Source organism: Protopterus annectens, chromosome 3.part1 (genome assembly GCF_019279795.1).
Source record: "Protopterus annectens isolate FY-2018-M chromosome 3.part1, PAN1.0, whole genome shotgun sequence".
In the NCBI taxonomy this organism is placed as follows: Eukaryota; Metazoa; Chordata; order Ceratodontiformes; family Protopteridae; genus Protopterus; species Protopterus annectens.
The window spans coordinates 1310129461-1310152271 of NC_056732.1; the positions used below are offsets into that span (position 1 = coordinate 1310129461).

A 22811-nucleotide genomic window follows, 5' to 3' on the forward strand; every position below is an offset into this window, starting at 1 on the left:
GGTTCTGTTACATATTGATAGGGTCAGTCACATCATTTTTTTCATATTTCATTTGTGCACTGGCTAAGACCCACTAGGTACAGGTGGCAGCTTTCCTGGGGTGGTATGGCAGTGCTGGTCTGGTTAATTGGCATGTAAAAGAATCAAACCCAGGACTACAGTTATGTACAGCCCTGCTCAGTTTGGGAAGTAAGCATAATTAAATGCTTGAAAAGGAAGGCACAAACTTTTATGTGTGTCTATACTTAAAGGTGTATATGCGTAGGCATCTTATGGTCCTCATGAGTACTTGCCTTGTATGTCTCTATGTACTGGATGATGCTTATGAGCAGTTCCTACCCTTTTGTATACTGTACTGCTAGGTCCTCAGTTCTCTTGTTAGAATATTAAAGTTGTATTTATCATTGATATTTCTGGATGTTTCAGCCACTGTTTTTTCTATATTTAATGTTTTTGCTATGCTTCTTTCTGCAGGCCTGAAAATTTTCAGCTCAGTAAATGCTGCTGTTTTTTTATGTTTTGGTGTACCAGGGTCATCTAGGTAGAGCATACAGAAGAGCTTCCATTAGAGTTGTGTCTGTCGGAATATAAGGTTTGGTATACTTGTAAAGAAATCCTGACACATGTTAACTAAATGTTAAAAATTTGTAAAGCCAAGTAAGCTCCATGCTGTACAGGAGTAAAGACCTGACTACAGCAGCCTATGCAACCCAGGTGTAATTATCCGATTGGGTGCTTGATGGAGCTGGCAGAGAAATGGGCATGCCCATACTTGATGGGGTCCATATTATTTCTTAATTAGGGCAAACCAGCAGTTGGCTACTGTCTGGCATTCCCCTTTTTCCCACTGTAGTGCAATCTCAGAGTTGTTATATTTAGTTAGCAGGGGTGTGGGGGCATAGCCCCCCACCTGGCAGGTTTTAAATTTTATTTTTTTGCGGTTGCTCGGTTGGCCAACCATTTGCTTGCCCTACTTAAAATTTGTCGTTTGATGAAGAGCAGCTTTGCTAAATAGGTGTTCAACGAATGACTGTTCGCTGAATAGCCATTCGCCAAAGTAATATAGACCCTACTTGGTGGGGTAGTTCTCTGCTGGCTAGGTGATGCCCTGAGGTAAGTGGAGACCTGCCTGTAAGTTAATGTAAAAAGGATGTAGAATGTGAGTTTGAGGGATGTAGGTGGTCCCTGCAGTGACAAAGTGATCCCCCAGGGGTGGGGATAAGGCCATAACATATGCCTTCTATTGTTGGGATGCCGGCAAGGCCAAAAGCAACCCTTATGGCTGCCTGTAAGATTACTTGCCCGAGTGTCTGTCTCCTCCATATGGTACTGAGTAAATGGCTCTCTTACACAAGAAAGAATGGACTGAGTGTCACAGAAGGGTTTGATGGTCAACAGGCATGGAAGCAAAAGAAAATAGAAAAAAAAAGTGTTTTGGAAAGCTGTTTCCCTGAAACAAGACCACATGGAAAGCCAGTGATGGCACTTATATCATCTTTAGGACTAAAATATGCTGTGGGAAACTTCCTTTCAAAGAGCATGTAAAGATGGAAGGTCATTGAGTATCTTTGAGCTTGAGACATAATTTCTTTCATGTTCTGATGTAAGTGAAGACTTTCCTGCAAGCCAGTGTAAGGAGGATATAGTATGTGTCCACCCAGGCTGGAGACACCTTACTGCTCATGTGAAGGAGTGCACGTGGATGGGATTGAGGGGCATTGGTGGTCCCTGCAGTTATACAGGGGAAGGGGTCATGTCATCACCAGCAGTAGGTATAGGGCCGTAAGGCATACCTTCTCTTGTTGGGATGCTGGCAAGGGCACAAGCGATCATCATGGCTGCCTGTAAGATTGCTTCTCTGAGTGGCTGTCTCATCTATATGGTACTGGGTACAAGGGAAAAATGGGATGAGAAACATCAGGGGAAGGTTTGATAATAAGTAGGCTCTGGGGCAACAAAGAAATAAAAACAAAGTTTTGGAAAACTGTTTCTATGAAACAAGACCAAACGAAAGCCAGTGATGGCACTTATCTCATTTTCAGGAGCAAAATATACTTTGGGAAACTTCCTGTCAAACAGTATGAAAAGATGGAATGTCAGTGAATACCTGCAAACTTATGACATAATTTCAGTAGCGTTCATTGGCTCAAGCAGTCTTATCACCATTGTGTTACACAGAGACGTAAATCTCTGTCAATGCTAAGAAAGATACTGAAACCAAAAAGCGGTGAAAGAAAAGCCCTACAATATTCATAAATGGCAGTGGGACCTTTTGAAGAAGGTATGGCAATCACCTCACCCTTCCAGGAGAAGATGGTATCTTAAGTTTGAGCAACTGCTTTATGGCAAACAGGAAGAAAGAGAACAGAGTGTTGCAACAGTGCTAATCTACATGGCTAAGACAGCCAATCAAAACAATGTGCTTGAGCATGCCTTCCCAGTGAAGAATTGTATCATAAATCAGTGTGGAATGGTTTGTTGGTTTCTGTATAGTAAATAAAGTGTATCCCCCTGCACCGTCTCACTCCCCTTACGTACGCATACTAACTTCAGCATTACACAGCACTGAAGCAGGGAGGAAACAGTGAGCCCTCTACATTTATAAAGAAGTACTAATATTCTTCAGAAAAAACTCACTTCATCAGGAACTGTTTGACAGAACAACAGATGAAAAAAGACACCTTAGCAGATTGTAGGTAAATGGTTTGAGCTTATGCCGCATTCTCTGAAGTGTGCGGAGAGGAGCGCCTCACCAAGTAGAGGATTCTGCAGACCGCATGCACTAGAAGAATGTAAAATTATTCAGTATTTATCAGTTAGCAGATTAACTGGATCCCTTCCTTTTTGTAAGACATTTGATATCCAGTCATTGCTACAGGGAAGTCACATTGCATGTTACTTGATGCTGTTTTTTTTTTTTTTTTTTTTACTTTTAAGCTATTTTGTTTGTTTCTAAACTAGGAAGTTATTTGTTTGTAACTTTTGCTTGGTTTGGTGCCATGTATTCGCAGCAACCATAGTCTTGTAGTTTTATTCTGCAATAGTAGCATTATTTTGAGTTTTTTTTCTGGAGGATTTTGCCCACACAAACTGTTTGTACTCCATCCATCCATCCATCCATCCATCCATTCATCCACAACCCTTTTCTCATTCTTGCACATGGAGTCGGGGTGTCATCTCAACAGTGACAATCATCTACAGCCAGTGTTAATTCTAGTAAAAAGATTAGATGTTCTGTTTATTACTTGCGTGTTGCAGCTGTACTTAAAGAGGTTTATGTTTGTTACAAGTGCTGCTGATTTCCCTACTCTTTGATTGTTACATTGTTACAGCTACCCACCCCCTCCACTGTTGCATTAAACACTGTTCTCACTGCTGCTACCTCCTGGTTGATGCATAACTACAGCTTCCTGTGCCCCCACTGTAAAAGTTAAACTCATGAATTCCTACCCTGCCTTTCACCTTAGACCTGAAGTGTAGTGCCGTAGTGGCGAGATAAATGTGATTTGGTAAAGATTCTGAGTTGCAGAGCTCAATTGGATAGATTTATTGGCTTTTTTTGGATTGGTTTCCTCTCTGGTTTGTCTCTTATAACCTGCACTGACCTAAGCTCACCTAGGGTCTTTTACTCAAGACTCTGAGTAGTATGAAAAGCCTTGAACTGTGAGATTTTTCATCAAAAAAGGGAAGAAAAAAATTTGCTGTCAAGGCAATGCCACTTTTGGATTTGCTATATAATGGATTGGCTGAGCAAAAGCATTTTTCTCTATAGGAAGCCTTCCTAAGCCATACAGTGTTAGCAGTGAAAGCTTGAGGCTTTGGTAACTCTCACCTAGCAAAAGTAATCGCATCCTAAGCTGCAGTAAAGTATGTCCAGGATGTCTGTACAGCCCAGCCTAAAAGAATTAGGCACCCGTTTGCTGCTCATTAATAAATCTACCTAAACTAACCCCCTGCATTTTAACACCAACCCTACTCAAAGCAGTTATATTATCCCCTCTAACTCCCTAAATCATTCCTATCTAAACCATGGACCCTGCACTTCCCCACAACTTCTGTAGCCAGCCTGACTGAGATGGGCATCTTGAGACAATGTAGGAATTATCTCATGTTTTCAGATGTTCATCTACTACTCAAGCAGCATAACACAGTGTGTGAGAGATGCACATATATAATGGAATTGTTGCCAAAATCTCACACACATACAGTTGAGACATCAGTATAGTCAGCAGCACACCACACAACTCACCACAACATACTATGCATAATCCTTCATCAGCTGAGATTCTAAAGATTAACTTACCTAAACCAAAAAGACCTCCAAAATGCAACACAGACACAACACTGTCTGCCTAAGACGACCACCTTACATAGCACATGGAATCCCAGAGTCATGGATGCCAAGCCTACAAGACAGGCATCCAATAAATCAAACGTTCTAGTTATAGGTGATTCCATTGAAGGACATACTAATGTACCTTTGAGCGGGCCGAGTGAGGAAACAGTGGTAGTTAGTTGTCTGTCTAGTGCCAGGATTCGTCAGATCACATACTCAATCAAGTCCTTGAACAACAAATAACGGTATGATTCTGTCATATTACATGTGGATGTCAATGACTTGAGATGTACCTCTCTGAATTACATGAAGAGAGACATGACGGAGCTCTTAGACTGTGTGCCCCAGGCAGCTATAAGCCCAGCATTGAGCAGCATTCTACTCTCTCAAGGATGATGCTGCAGTATGAGCAAAAACAATTGACTTCAGTAATTGCTTAGTTTTTGGTGTCCTTCGAAGTAAGTCCAATATTTGTCAGCCTTTGAGGATGTAACTGATAGACCATGCTGCTTCACCAGGGATGGCCTGAACCTGTCCCCTCTAGGCTTTCACATATTGGCACACACATCATCCACCCCATAGTGCCATTGTCTCGCAATGCCAGCCAGATATACCTACTAATATAATAAAACAAGCAAAGGAAAATATAAAGGTATTACTGATCAGTGCTAGAGGGCTAAACAAGAGGATCCAGACCCTACAAGCCCTACCCTAAAGAACGTACATGTATGTGTGGTGACTGAGACATAGTTTAAAACAGCAGTGAATACTGTGGTTATGCAGGGCTGTAATGTTTTATGCACTTTTAGACCAGCCACTGCACAGGAGGGAAAAAAGTGGAGGGGTCTCAGTCTTCATTTGGAAGAGACTCATCAAGGCTGTTTAAGCACCATGTTGCAGTAGAACTTCTTCATGTCCAAATCACCGTCAGAGAGCTCCCATACCGTATATTAGCTAGCTATAGAATTCCCTGTATGACCCAAGAATGACACAGTGCCTATCTACAAGAACTGTAGTCACTCGATATTAAACCAAATAATTTACCATTTTCATGGGTGAGCTAAAGTGTTCAACTATAGACTAAGAAATCTATACCTCCACTAGTGCACAAGCACAGATATTTCTGGACTTTGTCAGTAAAAAAATCTCTGTAACAAATAGTCTGAGTACCCACTAGGCAGAATCACATCTTAAACATTGTCCTTACTATTATGGGAGAATCTTGCGTCGTACCTTAAATATCTACATCATTTGTTAGGTCTAACCATAAAGCTGCCTCCTCCAAAATACAGTTGAATCCAGGGACCACTTCCTCCTCTGGTACCTTTAGAAATTTCTCCAAGACAAACTTTTAGCTCCGAAGCTATACAATGTCAAGCTTCAAATCCCAACTAAACCCAGTTAAATCTACTGAATGTGTGAAACATACACCACTAAACTGTAGTAGCATGTAGATGTAGCTGTACCTGGTAGAAACAAGTGATGGGCATATCACAAAAACAACCCCCCCCCCCCCGGTAGAACTTTTAATATCAATAAACACCCCTAACAGCATTGTTCATTCAGCCTTGACTCCAAACGGGTTTTGTACCAAGTGAATGGAGAACAGCAACAGTTGTTCCCCTGCATAATGGTGGACATTCCATGATTACAGACCCATAAGTCTGCCCAGACTCGTATGCAAAGCCATGGAAAGAACTGTCATGGAATTAATCAGTAAGGACATAGTGAACTTCCAGACACTGGACCATCTCAATTTAGATTCATTAAAGGCTGGTCATGCTTATTTAGCCTAGTGGACTTTTTTGAAAAGGTCACCAAAGCAATAAAAGGTAAAATGGTACACACCATATATCTAAATCTGGCCAAGGCTTTAAACACAATCCTCCACTCAGGCATAGTAAAAAAGCTTAATAAAGTAGGAAAAAGCCACTTTGTTACCCACAGAATTACCAACTGGTTCACAGAGAGGAAGCAGGAGATCAAAATAAGGGAAGTTACCTCCACAAAAAGACCAATCACCAGTGAATTTCCCCAGGATTCTGTGATTGTACCTCTTCTGTTAAGCATCTAGTTCTCAGATGTAAAAGCCAGTACCAAAGGGCTCTGGCTAACCACGTCTGCAGATGACTACAAGCTAGGAGCAGTGATTGAATCCCCAAAAGACTCTGCCATCCTACAGGAAGGCTTACGCCAAACAAATAATGTGCTAGAATCGTGTACTAAAGCTAAATGCCAAAATATGAATTATTGTCTCCTTCGGAAAGTTAACTTCTCCAGGGAACTAACATTGACAATACATCCCTAAGAGTTAGCCCAGTAGTTCACGATATGGAATCCTATGTTCTCAGTGACCTAACTTTGGCCACCATGTGTCCACTATGGTAAGTAAGTCATTCTATATTAAGCAGCTTGAAAACAAGGGGATTCCTTCTAGATCCAAGGATGCTGATGTTTCCATTAATTCTGCCCTCATTAGGCCAGTCATTGAGTATAATGCCCCTTTTGGCATGTATCTGTCCACGCACATATGACAACTGGAATGCCCAGAGAGATGTCTTACAGAAAGGATGCAAGGCCTAAACAATTTGTCTTACATGGACCCATGGACCACCTCAAAGCTCTGTCATTATATTCAATTCCTTACAGACAGCTAAGAGGTAACCTTTGTCTAGCATACAAGACATCTTCCTATCCATGACTGATGGACTTTCTTTACATTCAGAAGTCAAATGGTATCAGGAATACACAACCCAGGGACTTAAATCTCTTCTGCAACATTAACAGAATGGTTTGGAGGGACAGGTTCATTTCATAGAATATACCACTACTCTGGAACAGACTCCCTCTCTAAGTAAAACAAAGCTTATCCCTGACCACGTTCAAGCATAACTTGGTTCAATGGCTGGGAAGTAGGACATTTATCCCAGGGCACTCCCCTGAACTACTACTAGACAGATGCAGCTCCTAAATGTGTTGTCACAACAAATGGGTCCTCTCCAAATATCTATGTTTTGACCTGTAACAGTCACTAAAGTAGTATATAGCTATAGATCTTGGAAAGACTTAGGTGAATCTAAACATCAGTGGGATTAATATTAAGCATCAAACTGGATAACTGGATAAGCTTAAAATGGCCCCAAGGGCAGTTAGCCTATTACTAACCTATGAAGCTATTAATGGTAGGGCTGGATGCAGAGAGGGCATTTGACAGGGTGAGGTGGATGTTTTTGTATAAGGCCATGCTTGGAAAGGACATGCTAGTGGAGTGGGCAGACTTAATTATGAGAAAATATATGAGCAAGCAAGGATACAAGTAAAGATGGGGAGGTTCTTGCAGACTTTTGAATTAGCAAGGGGGTATATGGCAGCATTGTTTGCCATCCCTCTACTTTTCTCAATGTATTTAGAGCCTTGGCAACACAAATAAGAGTGTATGGTAACAGGGTATCATTGACATGGGAGATATGAACAAGTGGCATTGTTTGCAGATGACAGTATTCTGTACATCAGGGAGTCTGAAGATGATGTAGCAGAAGTATTAAGGATATTAAAGGAATTTGGGAAGTATGCAGGTTATAAAATAAATTAATTTAAAGCAAAGGCTATAGCAGTCAGTTATGTGACAAATCATGATTTGGTGCACGATTTTCCACACCTGTGGTGACATACAAGGATGGGCTACCTGGGAAAGTGGGTAGGAAGCAAAGAGGTCCAGGAAGTGAAAGATGTGTTGGAAGAGACTGAGCAAAGGATCAGTGCTTACATAAGACAGTATGAAATGATGAATATGGACAAAGCAAGGTGCTGACTCTGAACATGATGTTCATCGTGTTACACTGCTGCAGTCATCACACTTGGGTTATCTGCCGTCAGGCGGTCCCGCAGTCGGCCCGAGTTCCAAAGTCTTGGTCCGGCATTGGTTGCTGTCACTTCTTCACTGAGATCAGTGCGACAGGGGTATAAAAGAGGCAGCCGACGCCATTTTCTTCAGTCTTTCTTGCTGCGTGGTGCCCGAAGCAGAAGCAGTTCGCAAGTGCCGGTCGGTCGACTCCTGAGATTTTCAAATCGAATTTCAGACCGAAGTCTTCAATAAAGCTAAGTACCCCGTTGGGGAACCTTTTCTTGCCTCAGTCCGATGTCATAAAAAGTTAATAATTGCATTTCTTGTGGGAAGCAAATACCTCATAAAGATTTTCATTCTTATTGTATCCCTTGCCTAGGCCCAGACCACGTCGTCACAGGTTGTCGGTTTTGTGCTAGGTTTAACAAACGAACTATTAAACGTCGGTTTGATTTCGCCCGACATTATTTTGGTATAAAATTTGATTATACCATGCCGTTGGAGCAACCGATGACCGGGATGCATAAAAAACACAGAAATAAGGATAGACAGCCGAGACCCAAACCAGACACCGAGGCCTCTGCTAGGCCAGTCACCGGTTCTCCGGTTTTCAGTGAGGCGCCTACGCAGCCCCTGATGACCGCTGATTTAGAACTCCAGCCTGCATCCGACTCCCAAGTGGAGATTGCAGGGCCTCCAGAGCCTTTATCTTTAGGCCCTTCCGACTCCATGGCTGATGGGGATTCCGGTGCAGTTGAAAGCCCATCAGTTGCTGAAGGTGTCTTCAGACTGACTACACTTACTATTAAATCCTTTGCAAAACTGAAAACTCCATTAAAAGTAAGGAAGCTTGTACAGCAGTCTCCAGTACAAGGCCCCATGCCTAAGAAACAGATGCTTAAGATGGCCGAAGACTTAATTTCCCTAATCAGGGGTTCCCATCCCCCACCTGACAAAAGGCCTAGACAGGAGGAGGACTACGCTTCCTCTGACCAGGTTTCCATTACCTCAGATTCTTCTGAGGAACAGGAGTACTCTTTTTCCCCCTTATGAAGACTCTAATGCTAAAGAGTCTATTCCTTCAGCATCTCCCCCAGAAGACTACTCTTTTGGGGAAACTTTACATACCATGAGGGAACATTTCCACTGGGAAGGCCAGGATTACTCTGATTCTAAGAAAAGGCTCCGAGAGTTCCTCTTACTACCCCAGCACAGATCCCCTTGCTATTCCACCTGTGTTAGACATTGTGGATGATGTTTATTCAGAATCTAGCCTTAACCCAGATTCATTACCTCCTGCACCAGCCAAACCAGACAGATACTATAGAGTCCCTGACTTACATAAATTCCTATATAAAAGCCCTGTTGCTGACCCAGAAACCATTTCCCAGGGTCCCAAAGGGGTTAAGGCCTCTATTGCTAAAAATCCTGTACAGTCTGAAAGGGATTCTAGAGCACTAGACAGATGGGGAAAGAAAGTATATACCTCAGCTACTGTAGCTATGAGGGCCTTAAATTGCCAGTTTCACATGCTGAAATATCAACAATATTTGATGTCTCAATTAAAGCAAAAAATGAGCACTCATACAGAGCAGCCTGATTACAAGGAAATGCAAGATTTGTTGCATGCAGCAGAACAAGTGGGAAAACATACTTTGCAATGTGGATTTGATTCATTGGAAGCTTCTTGCAGAGCAGCTGTAACAGGGTCTGTCATTCGTAGGCATGCTTGGTTAAAAGAACAAACTTTACCTGATCATGTTAAAGCAAAGTTATTGGATGCAACCTTACAGCAGGATGTTTTATTTGGTGTGAAAGCAGAAGAGGTTTTAAAGAAAATGGAGGATAAGGCAAAATCTATGCAGACTGTCAAGGGTTTTTTACAGGTCCAACCCCCTCGTTTCAGCAGAAATTGGCCAACCAAAAACTGGTCCTTTCCAACTTCTGACAGACCTCAGAGGGGCAAATACAGACGCCCAAGGGGCAGAGGTCAGCCACAAGGCTCTTACAAGCCACAACAATGGGGTGCCACAACCCAGAAAGGAGGAGAAGACAGGTCTCAAACTATCAGAAGACAGTCACAATGACTTACCCCTCAGACTGCCAAGCAAATCACTCTTGGCAGCTCCCTTGGGAGGAAAACTTGCACTTTTTGCAGACAATTGGCACATCATCACAAAAGACAAATGGGTCCTAAATATTGTAACTCAAGGATACAGGTTCCACTTTCACACTTTACCAAGGATAAAAGGAATGCCAAACCTGCCATCAAATCAACGGGCAGAGGCTCAAAGACAAATTACAGCACTCATGGACATGAGAGCCATTCAACAGGTTCCTACACAGGAGCAAGGACAAGGATTTTACTCAAGACTCTTTCTGGTTCCCCGAAAGGACAAAGCCTGGAGACCCATCCTGGACCTTTCAATTCTAAACACATACCTGGAAGTACCCAAATTCAAGATGCTCACACTACAGCAACTTCTTCCCATGCTGGGCAAGAAGGCTTGGCTGGTAACGTTGTACCTCAAGGAGGCATACCTGCATGTCCCTATCAGACAAAATTGCAGAAGATACCTCCGATTTATAGCAGGTACAACTCATTACCAATTCTCTGCACTGCCTTTTGGCTTATCTACTGCGCCCAGGGTTTTCACAAAATGCCTGGCACCAGTAATTGCATACTGCAGACAAAGAGGAATCCAAATATATCCATACCTGGACGACTGCCTTATTCAAGCAGACAGCAAGGACATTCTTTTAAAACATCTGGCGTTTGTAAAAAAAACTACTAAGTTGCCTAGGGTACACAGTAAACAAAAAGAAGTCGAAACTAGTGCCCTCACAAGACATAATATTACTGGGTGCCAGCTTAAATACAACGGCCCAGATGGCTTATCTCACGCCAGACAAGCAAGGACAACTGACTCAATACTTCAAAATGATGGCAACAAAGACCCAACTCCCTGCAAGAAAAATTCTGCAGGCCTTGGGATTCATGGCATCTTGCATACTACTAATACCATATGTCAAACTGCATATGAGGAAATTACAATGGTACCTGAAAAGTGTATGGACTGAACACAGCCACAGCTTGGAATCAATAATACCACTAATTCCCTGCTTTCAACAGGAGTTTCTATGGTGGGCTCAGGCATGTCACCTCAACAAGGGTCAGCCTTTCACCTTGCCCACAGCCAGGCAAACAATGACAACAGATGCATCGGATTACACCTGGGGTGCACACATGGCAGGACAGTGTATTCAGGGCAAATGGTCTGCAGATCAAATGCATCTCCACATCAATCAAAAAGAGATGCTAGCTGTACAAAATGCCCTAACAGCTTTCAAGGACCTCCTACATCCAGGACAACGTCTAATAAAGATGGACAAGACCACAGTGATGTGGTACATAAACAAACAAGGGGGCACACATTCCTACCTCCTATGCAGGCAAGCAATGACCTTGTGGAACACAGCACTGACCTACCAAGTTCAGCTACAAGCACAATTCCTGCCAGGAAAGAAAAATACATTGGCAGACAAACTAAGCAGAAATATCATGGATCCTCACGAGTGGAAACTAGACCCACAAGTATTCACAATGATAACTCAAAAATGGGGGAGCCCAGACATAGATCTGTTTGCCTCCCCCCAAAACTACCAACTGAGAAAGTTTTGCACAAGGACATACCACACTCTAGCTTGGAAAGTGGACGCCCTCTCATTCAGTTGGAAAACACTAACAGTGTATGCCTTTCCTCCACTGCCTCTTCTGGCAAAGGTGCTGCTAAAAGCCAGATTAGAGAGGCCACAAATGATGCTCATTGCTCCAGACTGGCCACGCCAACACTGGTATCCAATATTAAGGAACATTGCTCAAGGCCCACTATGGATTTTACCTCAAATTCCTCACCTGCTGACTTAGCAAAACAATCAGATTCTACACAGCCAGCTCAAGACTTTAAATCTGGCTGCATGGCAGATTATCTAAACAACCAGTCAACACTTCTCTCTACAGCTGTTATGGATGTCATTCTGGAGGCCAGGAGACCCAGCACCAGGAAAACCTACTCAGACAAATGGAAAAGATTCTGCGCCTGGAACCAGGCTAAAGGCCAAAATCCTCTTGTCCCAAATATTCCTCAGATTCTACAATATTTAACTGAGATGTTGCACAAAGGCCTTTCCTTTTAATCTATAAAGATCCACGCTTCAGCTATTTCAGCTCATTACAACACGGATCCTCCTATTTTTTCACATCCATTATTAAGAAAGTACCTCAGAGGGGCTAAGAACAGAAGACCACCCCAAAGAGCACCAACACCAACTTGAGACCTCAATTTTGTTTTGGAAAAACTTACACTACCGCCCTTCGAGCCAGCTTTTTCAGCTGATTTACAATTTTTATCATGGAAAACTGCCCTGCTGCTAGCAATAACTTCAGCACGAAGAGTCTCAGAGCTACAGGCCCTAATGGCAGTGGAGCCTTTCATCATTTTTCATCAAGACAGAGTCTCTTTGCGAACTAACCCTTCCTTTATGCCAAAGGTAGTATCCAGTGTGGCTGTAAACCAAACCATTAATTTACCCACCTTTTATCCAAACCCCCAGAATAAAGGAGAAAGGCTCCTACACTCTTTGGACATTCACAGGCAATTACGTTTCTACTTGGATAAAAGAAAGGTTTTCAGAAAATCTGATCAGCTTTTTGTATCCTATGCTGCAGGATGTCAAGGAAAGCCTATATCAAAAAGACCATTTCAAAATGGATAGGACATTGTATCCATTTCTGCTACACACACCATGGGAAACCTGTACCTGGTAACATTAGGCCTCATTCCAGCAAGGCTACAGCAACATACCAACCAAGGATATTTTGGAAGCTGCAACTTGGAGTTCAGTGCACACCTTCACCAAGCACTACCACTTACCTCTATACTCAAAAACCAGAGCTGGCTTTGCCACTGCAGTTTTGCAGGACCTATTAGCTTCTCCAAACCCTGTTTAGTACCAACCGCCTAGCCTTAGCTTTGGGATTCAACCCAAGTGTGATGACTGCAGCAGTGTAACATGATGAACATAGTACAGTTTTGTACCTACCACAAATGTAGATGTTCGAGTGTTCACACTGCTGCAGTCCAGGTTACCCTCCCACCTTCCCCTCTTTTTACCTGGGTTTTATCTATAGCTCCCTGTTTATACAATCTCTAAGATGTATTTCTATATGGTGTACTTGCTTACAGCTGTAGCTATTGTTTTCTACTTATATAATTTACTTAGGATTATGTATTGCCTTCCTATTTGGGGGCACCTGACATCTGGGGCAAGAAAAACTGAAGAAAATGGCGTTGGCTGCCTCTTTTATACCTCTGTCACACTGACGTCAAGGAAGAAGCGACAGCAACCGACGCCGGACCAAGACTTTGGAACTCGGGCAGACTGCGGGACCGCCTGACGGCAGATAACCCAAGTGTGATGACTGCAGCAGTGTGAACACTCGAACATTTACATTTATGGTAGGTGCAAAACTGTACTTTTTGGTACTCCTAATAATGTATACTGGGCAAGCATATTTCTATAAACCAGAGGAGGTAATGTGGGCCAGAATAAACAAGAAACTTAAAAAAGGTTATTTGGGAGTGGGGAGAAACAGGGAGTGTTAAGGGAGTCATTGATACTACCAGTAGAGCAAGGGGGTTAGGGGTGCCTGACATCAAAGCCAAGGCATTACAGAAATGACTGATATATTTATTGCAACATAGAGGCTATCGGCCAAAATGGAAGGAGCTGGTTGTTGAGTAAGCAGGAGGGGGGAGAAAGGAATGGATAAGCCTTTGTGTGCGAGGAAAAGAGAAGAGAAATGAAGAGTAGTGGAGTGTTACGGAGATTCATCATTGAAGAAACTGTTAAAGGGAGAAAAAATAGGAAAATATATGTGGCAGTTGGCCCCAGTAGGATGTAGGCAGGGTTAAAAGGGGAAGTCAAAGGAGGATAAAGCATCAAAGTGTTGAAGACAACAGAATAAGGAATCAAGATTTGGGGAGCAGATATGGAGTGGTGGGGAGATAATGACCTGGGAGCATGCAGAGGTGAGTTTGAACTTATAGAGAGATTGTGATTACAATATTTGGGCATATTAAGTAAAGAGAGACAGAAATATAGAAGAGAAGGGCAAGCTAACGAAAAGCTTGAGCGGATGGAAATCTTATTGAAGGCAAGAAAAGTAACTGCGATGAAAATAAGGTTAATACCAAAGGGCTATAAAATATAAATGCATAATTGTAAATGACAAAGACAAAGTTAAGAACAAATGGGAAAAAGTCTGGGTGGACAAATAACTGAAAACGAATGGGAAGATTTTTATAAGGCACCAATGGCTACCGCAAAAGACCCAAAGATAAGGATCTTTGCATTTTAGTGCTTCCATAAATATTTTATACACCAAAAAAAACAAAATGATATTCAAAAGTGACAGGAGATTGTTGGTGATGCACTTTTAGAGAGGTGGGGGGGACTCTGCAGCATATTTTTCAAGCTTTCAAGCCCTTAGAGATATAATTAGAGATGCCCAACAAGTGCTCGGAAGGTTAGACATCAGGGGATTTGTGCTGATGAAAGATTTATTTCTCCAAAGTTGAGAGCCAGGGCAAATGATACCAAATGGGGGTGCAGAGTATAATAAACCTGATTATGGTGGTGGCGAAAAAGGCCATTACCTCAAAGTGAAAATTATCTGACAAGCCAGAGTGGAAGTAGGTAATCTCTCTGTTAGGGAAAATCAAAATCATTGAATTGAGAGAAAGAGGTAGGGTTGTTGGAAGGAAAACAAGAAATAAGTGAGCATTCTGGGAACAAATAAAAGTAAATATGTAATGGATCAAAGAAGAGCTGCATAATACACATTTATGTGAGAAAGGGAAAATAGGAAGACACAATGAACAAGATGGATGTTGAAGATGTTATTATTGAATATAGCTAATCTATTTAGAAGGAAGTTAAACGGGTATTAAATAAGTTATTACCATGTGGGATTCCAAGATGGCCGCCGACTAGTCTAGTCCTTACTCTCTGAGCTCCTCACAGCTATTTAACTTTTGGTTTTTTTTACAACTTTATATCAACCTTTTTCCTCAAATTTTTATACTAAAAGATTTTATAAATCTTTTTCTACGCATTTGGATTATTTTTTCTTCTGGACTTATTATCCTGGGATTTATTTTACCTCAGAACATTCTTGGTCTCTCTGCTGCTGGGACTCCTACTGCTCCAGTCTGTTCCTGGTTCCTGGTATCCTGTTGACTGCATTCCATTTCTGGGCATGGCTACAAAATCTGACTCCATGGAGACTCAGCCTACAAAGGCCAAATATACTTCAATGCTCTCTCCTGAAAAGATTCAGGTTCAAAAAGACTGAAATCATCTAGACAACCTACAGAAACTATTAATGTAAGTAATAAAGATTTAAATGGCTCAAATTTCCTTTTAGAAGAACTAAAAATAGCATTAAAACCAATCCAAAGTGCTATACAAAACTTTTCAGAACAGTTTGCAGACTTTAGTAAATCTTTAAAGCAAATAAACGATAGTATTGTTACTATTGAAAATAAAATCTTAGCTTTGGAAGTTAAAACAGACTTATTGGAAAGTGACTTTAAATCTAGAGATAAAACTATTTCAGATTTACAAGCTAAAATATTGGATCTGGAAGCCAGGAGTCAAGAAATAACATCATTATTCAAGCGGTTTACCTGAATCTTATGACAATAAAAACTTGTTATCTGTGACTAAAAATATCTTTGAAACACTGTTAAATTGTGAAGCTTCTTCAAAATCTATAATTGTAGAGAGAGCACACAGAGCACTGCATACAAAGCAAGATTCTTCTACACCAAGGTTAATTTATACTAAGTTACTAAACTTTCAAGACACTTTCCAGATCCTAGAAACTGCTAAAACAAAGAAACAATTCATATGGAAGTCTCACAAACTATCATTTTCCCAAGATCTTCCTGCACAGATCAAATTAAATAGACAAAAACTAGCCCCTATTGTGCTGACTTGATAAAAGAGGGATTAGATTTGCAATGGCTTATCCTAATACCTTGTCTTTCACAGCTAATGACAAAAGATTTGTATGTTCAGATCCTAAAGATGCAAAAGACATTTTTCTTAAAACATTTAAAAGCTTCCTGACACTGTATCTTAATATTCTACTGTTAAAGAACTACAATAAGGTTTGATTTTTTCATTTCTTTACTCTGACAGTATTTGTGTTACATGATTTGTAATTCTGGTGTGACATAATTATATTAGCTTAAGAACTTGTCATGTAATTTACACATGATAGATTTGGTGTGACAGTGTGCAGTGACAGGATATATGCTTGTTAGATTTGTGTGGATTAATAGAAGCATTTAAATTGCTGTATTTACTTTTTTCTCTTTCTATCACATATGCTTGCTGTGTAAATAGATAATATGTTAATTTTACTACAAACTTTTGAGTTACAGCCTTCTGTGTAAGCTAAATGATTTTTGGAGGAAAAAACATTCCATCTCAACATTCTAGCAAGAAAATCTTCCCCTCAGAGTTCCAGCTGATGCTCTGCATGAACATGCGCACACTACAGTCTCTCTGAGATGGATGGTGATGTCATCATTTGTGAGGAAAGAAGGACAGTTTCAAATACACAAGTCTGCTTGTTTTCAACAAGTATTCAGTAGTCTAACTTTTTAATAGATCTGGCTATTATTTAAAGTGTTTTCTCTTCATAAATGAAGGTTGCTTTTTAAATTTAAACAGATTCATGTCACATAATATATTCAGTGACTTTTAGTGTGTCTGCATGACTTCAAAGCAAGCTGCTACTTTCATAAAGCAGAGTGAAAATGTTTCTGGAAACAAATGAACAGGTTAGTTATATATATTAAAATTCTAAAGGATGTGTAAGGAAATGAACATATTTTCCTATTCAGAATATTTTTTCATACAATATTTTATATTATACTGAAATGTTTAATTTGACAAATGTTACAAAGTATACCTGTTCATATGAAAGTTTCATGTTCTTTCTATTCTCTGCTCTCTTTCTTCTCAGAGGCTGGATGTGATATTTATGATTAGTAGTTTATGTTTAAGAAAGCCTTTACTTATTTGAAAGGTTTGAAATAACTATCTTTAATATGATTAGCTGAATCTACCTGTATATATTTAAGCCCTTAGATTTACTGCATTTAGCTTGCTTGTTTCTGTTTTAATTAGATGTTCAAAATGTTTACTTTAAAAGCCTTGTCTTTTCATGCTGTTTTGCTATGTTACATCTATAGCTTAGAAGAATAGTATGGCTACATAACCTAACAGAGTCATTAGTAAAATATTCAAAAAGTAGATTTAAAATTATATGTATGCACATTGTTGTACATTCAGTCCAATATATATGATGCTGTTTAAGTTACTATTTAATAATATAATTATACTTTATTCATGTATAATAACTAGTGTTAAAAACCTTACAGCTTATAGTATTTCATTTTGAATAGTTCCTGTACTACTATTATCTAGTTAATAGATGCATCTCCAGACTGAATTGTTTTTCATTTTGAGATATGGTTGCTTGGTAGTTGTTTTTTGCTTTATTTGAACTATAACTAAATACTCATTCTACAGGTATTAGTGCTTTTATCATACGAATGGTCATGTTGATTAATGAAATTATCACTAAATTACTAAAGAAGGTTCAGTAGATAGTGCATGACTATTATCTTTAGTTCAGTAATGCTATGCTTATTTACTTATATTATAATGTTATCAGTTGGTTTTGTTATACTTATATATGTTATCTTACATATCTTTCAGTTTTAATTGTATTACTTCTTATGATAGAGTGTTCTAGTTAAGCAGAGTGTGATTTATTTATTATTTACTTGTTTCTCTTTCTCTTGAAGTACTTGAGGAAATACAGTTAATCACTATAAATTTCAATTTAAGGATAGGAGCTTTAGATTAGTATTAGAAGTAGGGATTAAGCATGTTGGACGTCTTGAAATTAGTTAATTTTGTATATATTTTTAGTAGTATTACTCGGACTTTATGTTATGTTAGGCTTCCTTTGAATAATTTGTATTCTAACTTGAGGTTATTATTATCTATAATTGCAATGTTTGTTTTATGTTCTTCTGCTCTTCCTTTATCACGTGGGGATTGGTGGGTAGGCACTAGGGTTAGTATAAAGGTTATTATTATACATTTCATAGTTCTTAAAAAAACTTTTTTCTTTTTTTTTCAACAAATGTTATTTGATGACTTGCTTGAATACTTAAAGACTGTTTTTTCTTTTATTTTTTTTCTTCTTCTTTTTAATGTTGTGTTGGATTTGCACCTTGAGTTCACTTTTATAGCATCAATAATGATTATACTTGTAGAATATGCCTGTTGACATAATTTTAGATTCTTGGAATGTCAGAGGCATTCAAGATAAAGCGAAAAAGTCACTATTATTTCATATGATCTTTAAATCACAGGCTAACATTTGTTTTATTCAAGAGACCCATATTTCACGTATTGATTGGAATAAAGAGTTAAAAAAAATGGATCAAAAAGATTATAGCTTCAGGTGACTCATCTAACTCCAGAGGTGTAGCTATAATCATTAAACAAAAATTCATTGGGAATATTATTGATGAGAAATTTGATGATGAGGGAGGTGGTGCTTATTTACTTCTATTGCTGGTTTGGACAAACCCTTATTAATTTTAAATCTATATGGCCCATGTAATTCACAACATTTGTTCATTTTAAAAATTTACAATATTCTTGCATCCTATAAGGATCATCATATTATAGTGGGTGGTGACTGGAATGCAGTTATAAACCCTGTAATTGATCGTTCCCGCTCCACTGGCTCCTATAATCTTCAATCTACCCTGGCTATAAATGATTTGATGACAGAATATAATTTAATAGATCCCCTCCGCATCCGCACTGTTAAAAGTATAAACAAGAATGATATATATACTTATTATTCTAAGTGCTATCATTCGTGGTCCAGATTAGACTTCTTTCTAATTTCAGATTATATTTCAAAATATATTGTGGACTTTACTACAGAACCCAGATTCTTTTCGGATCACTCAAGAATTTCACTAAAATTGAACATAAAACTATGTTTAATAAGTGGACCTTAAATAATAACTTATTGTCAAATGAAGATATTTGCAAACAAGCTTCAGAAATCCTAAATGAAATGGTGAATAGTCTTGAATCATCTGACATTCCTTATGACATACAATGGGCTGCATGTAAAGCAAGATTAAGAGGTTTATTTATTAGTAAAGCTGCTTTTTTCAAAAAACAATACTTTAAGAAAGAGGAATTCTTAAAATCAAGAATTTCTTCGTTGGAAAATCATCTTAGTCTGAACTATGATGCTACTTTAGAAAAACAAATTTTGATTGTCAGAAAGATTTAATTCTGCTTCACCAAAATAACCTCTCCTTAGCTGAACAAAAGCTACTTGCTTCATATTCAGAGTGGGCCCAGGTTCCATCTAAATTGTTAGCGAGAATTATTAAAGTTAACTTCAGAAATCCAAATATTACATCTTTATCTTATAATAACAGATTATATAATACTGATGAAGAGATTATTCAACTTTTCACCTCTCTTTACACTGAGTTATATTCAGGTTCTTCTAATTCTGTTAAAGATAATCACTCAAAACTCTTTTTAGACTCTTTGCAGTTCCCTAAACTTAATGATAATCAGCAAAACTACTTTCTACCCCTATATCGGTACAAGAAATCTCGGATTCAATAGATAATCTTAAATTGGGTAAATCTCCGGGACCTGATGGTTTTACTCCAGAATTTTTCAAAACTTTCAAATTGGTAGTTCTTCCCTTTCTATTTAAAGTTTACAATCACATAAGAGTTAATGATATCTCAGATATTCATTGGAACACATCCAAAACCATTCTAATTCTAAAAATAATAAAGATAAATCTGACCCAGTAAATTATAGACCCATTTCTTTAATTAACGTGGATATTAAGATTCTGTCATCTATTCTGGCTAACAGATTGAAACGGATTTTACCCTCAATTATCTCGTCAGATCAATCAGGTTTTATGTCTCAGAGACATGCTTGGGATAATACTCTATCTTTAGAGACTATACTTCATCTCATTAAGAAAAATCCAAACCCTATATATGCTTTGATTATAGATGCATCAAATGCCTTTGACAGAGTATGTTGGAACTTTCTATTTCAAACTATGTTATGTTTTAATATTCCCTTATTCTTTATAAATTTTTTAAAGTTTTATACAAGAATATGTTTACTAGACTATACATTAATGGTCAATTTTCTGCTCCGATAAAGATCACTAAAGGAACAAGACAGGGTTGTCCATTGTCCCTTTTCTTTTCAACATTTATTTAGAACCTTTGCTATTGTTTATTACTCAAAATACTTTTCATAACATCCCTAGAATTCTTAATACTAATATTCATTTCTCTGCTTTTATGGATGATTTAGTAATCTACTTTCAAACTCCATTATCTGATTACAGAAAAATAATGAATTCTATTGATTATTTTTCTTTGGTTTCCAACTATCTTTTAAATTCTACAAAAACTCATATTTTTCCCTTAAATCATTTAGCACACAAATATTTTTTGTTTCCAGACGATCATTTTCAGTTTACTTATAATATAAAATATTTAGGAATCAATTTAGAACACAATAATAGATCTTCCTTTCAAAATAATATTAATAAATTATGGAACTCTATATTGTCTGATATGGACAGATGGAAGCATCTAAACCTTTAATTTCTTTCAAGGGTGGCCATTATTAAAATGAATATTCTGCCTAAATTTCTTTACCAATTCTCATCATCTGATCAGATAATTTCAAAAATTTTTTGAGTCTGTAAATAAAGCTTTGGCAAAATTCATATGGTTCCCTAAATCTGTTAGAATTTCCTATTCTAGATTGGCATTTTCGAAGGACAAGGGAGGTTTGGGTTTACCTAATCTTTATCTCTATTATTTGATTGTCTCATCCAATAAACTTCTTACTATCTCTAAATTCAATAACACTTCTTATCCAAATCACTCTTTATGGATAAAATTATGGTATAATTATGTCATTTCTAATAATTTAAATCCTGAAGCTATTCCCTTTATCTCTCTGGATAGTTTATTTATTAAAAATCTACAGTATTTAAACAAAAGATTAGAGATTTCCAAACCTTACTCAAAATGTGTAAACTAGAAAAGATCTCGCACCATGTTCAGCCAATTCATCTAAACCCAAATATATTATTGGACAATAAACTTTTGAACTTAACAAACTATCCTTTAATTAAAAATCTAAAAGTAGGAGATGTTTTGAAATATCTTGACTTGCCTTTATCTGACTGGCGTAAGTTATTGAAAGTAAACTGGAATTACTCACCAATTCTTACACAACTAAGAGCAATAATTAAAAACAAATTTGTATGTCTGGTCCCCATAGACTCACAATTGAAAAACCTTAACACGATTATCAAAATACTTTCATCATCTGATAAAATGCTCTCAAACTCATATAAATTAATTAATTCTTTAATGATGGACCACAACTGTCTTTTATCTAATGTTTGGTTGAATTATAATTCCCAATTGTCAGAATCTCAGAAAGTCCTGGCTATTAGACACACTAAGGAATTTATCCCTTTTAAAAAATTAGCATACACACAATTAATGATTAATAATGATGCCTACTTTACCCCAATCAAATTAAACAAATTTAACCCAAATAAGTTCCCTTCGTGTTCATGCTGTTCTCATCCCCAAGCAGACCTCCTTCATATTCTATGGTATTGTCACTTTTCTCACAGATTGTGGACATCTTTGCAAATCAGACTGCAGAAAATGGGATATCAAAATCCACGTTGACGGGAATTTGCTATTCTACATATTCCATTGATTCATCTTTCAAAAGTTGATATTCATGTTATCATTTTTATTTGCTCATTACTAAAACTTTATATAATACAAAATTGGATTGATCGTTCTAAATTAAAATGGGTTACTTTCCAGAAAATGGCTTTTAAATTTATTGATGCTCAAAGATACTTAGGTGGGAGTCCAAAAAAAAAAGCTATTAGAAAGGTTGTGTTAGAAAAGTTTCTAAACATACTAAATAGTTAATGTTAAATATTTTTTTTTTTTTTTTTCTCTCTCAGGTTGCCTAACTTGTATATAGTGTACATATGGTGTATGTTTTATTTCTAAATAATTTATCAAAATCTCAGGAAGGTTGTTATCACTAGATGAATTGTTATATGTTCATTTATGCCTTCTTGTTATGTATAATCTTTTAATTGTCTTGCTATTCATATAATTAATAAAAAACATTTTTGAGAAAAAAAAAAAAGTTATTACCATGTGCTGAATGTTTGACTGTATGGGAAAGTCTAGGCGAGGTCTTTCTGGGTATTGTAAATACAATTCATGAATTATACATTTGTATGTAAGCATGCAACTGAGAATTTAGAACAGTTGTATTTAGTTAAATAAATAAAAAGTCCACAATGGCAGGTAAACATGAAACGGCAACAATTTGGAATATGTAACAGTGATC

The 22811-nt window shown here is 38.1% G+C and overlaps 1 protein-coding gene across 1 annotated transcript in view; it reads left to right on the forward strand.

Moving 5' to 3' along the window:
* RAB31 (RAB31, member RAS oncogene family) overlaps positions 1–22811 on the forward strand; it is a 364691-nt gene that overhangs the window by 201648 nt on the left and 140232 nt on the right. The gene's annotated exons all lie outside the window — the stretch shown is intronic.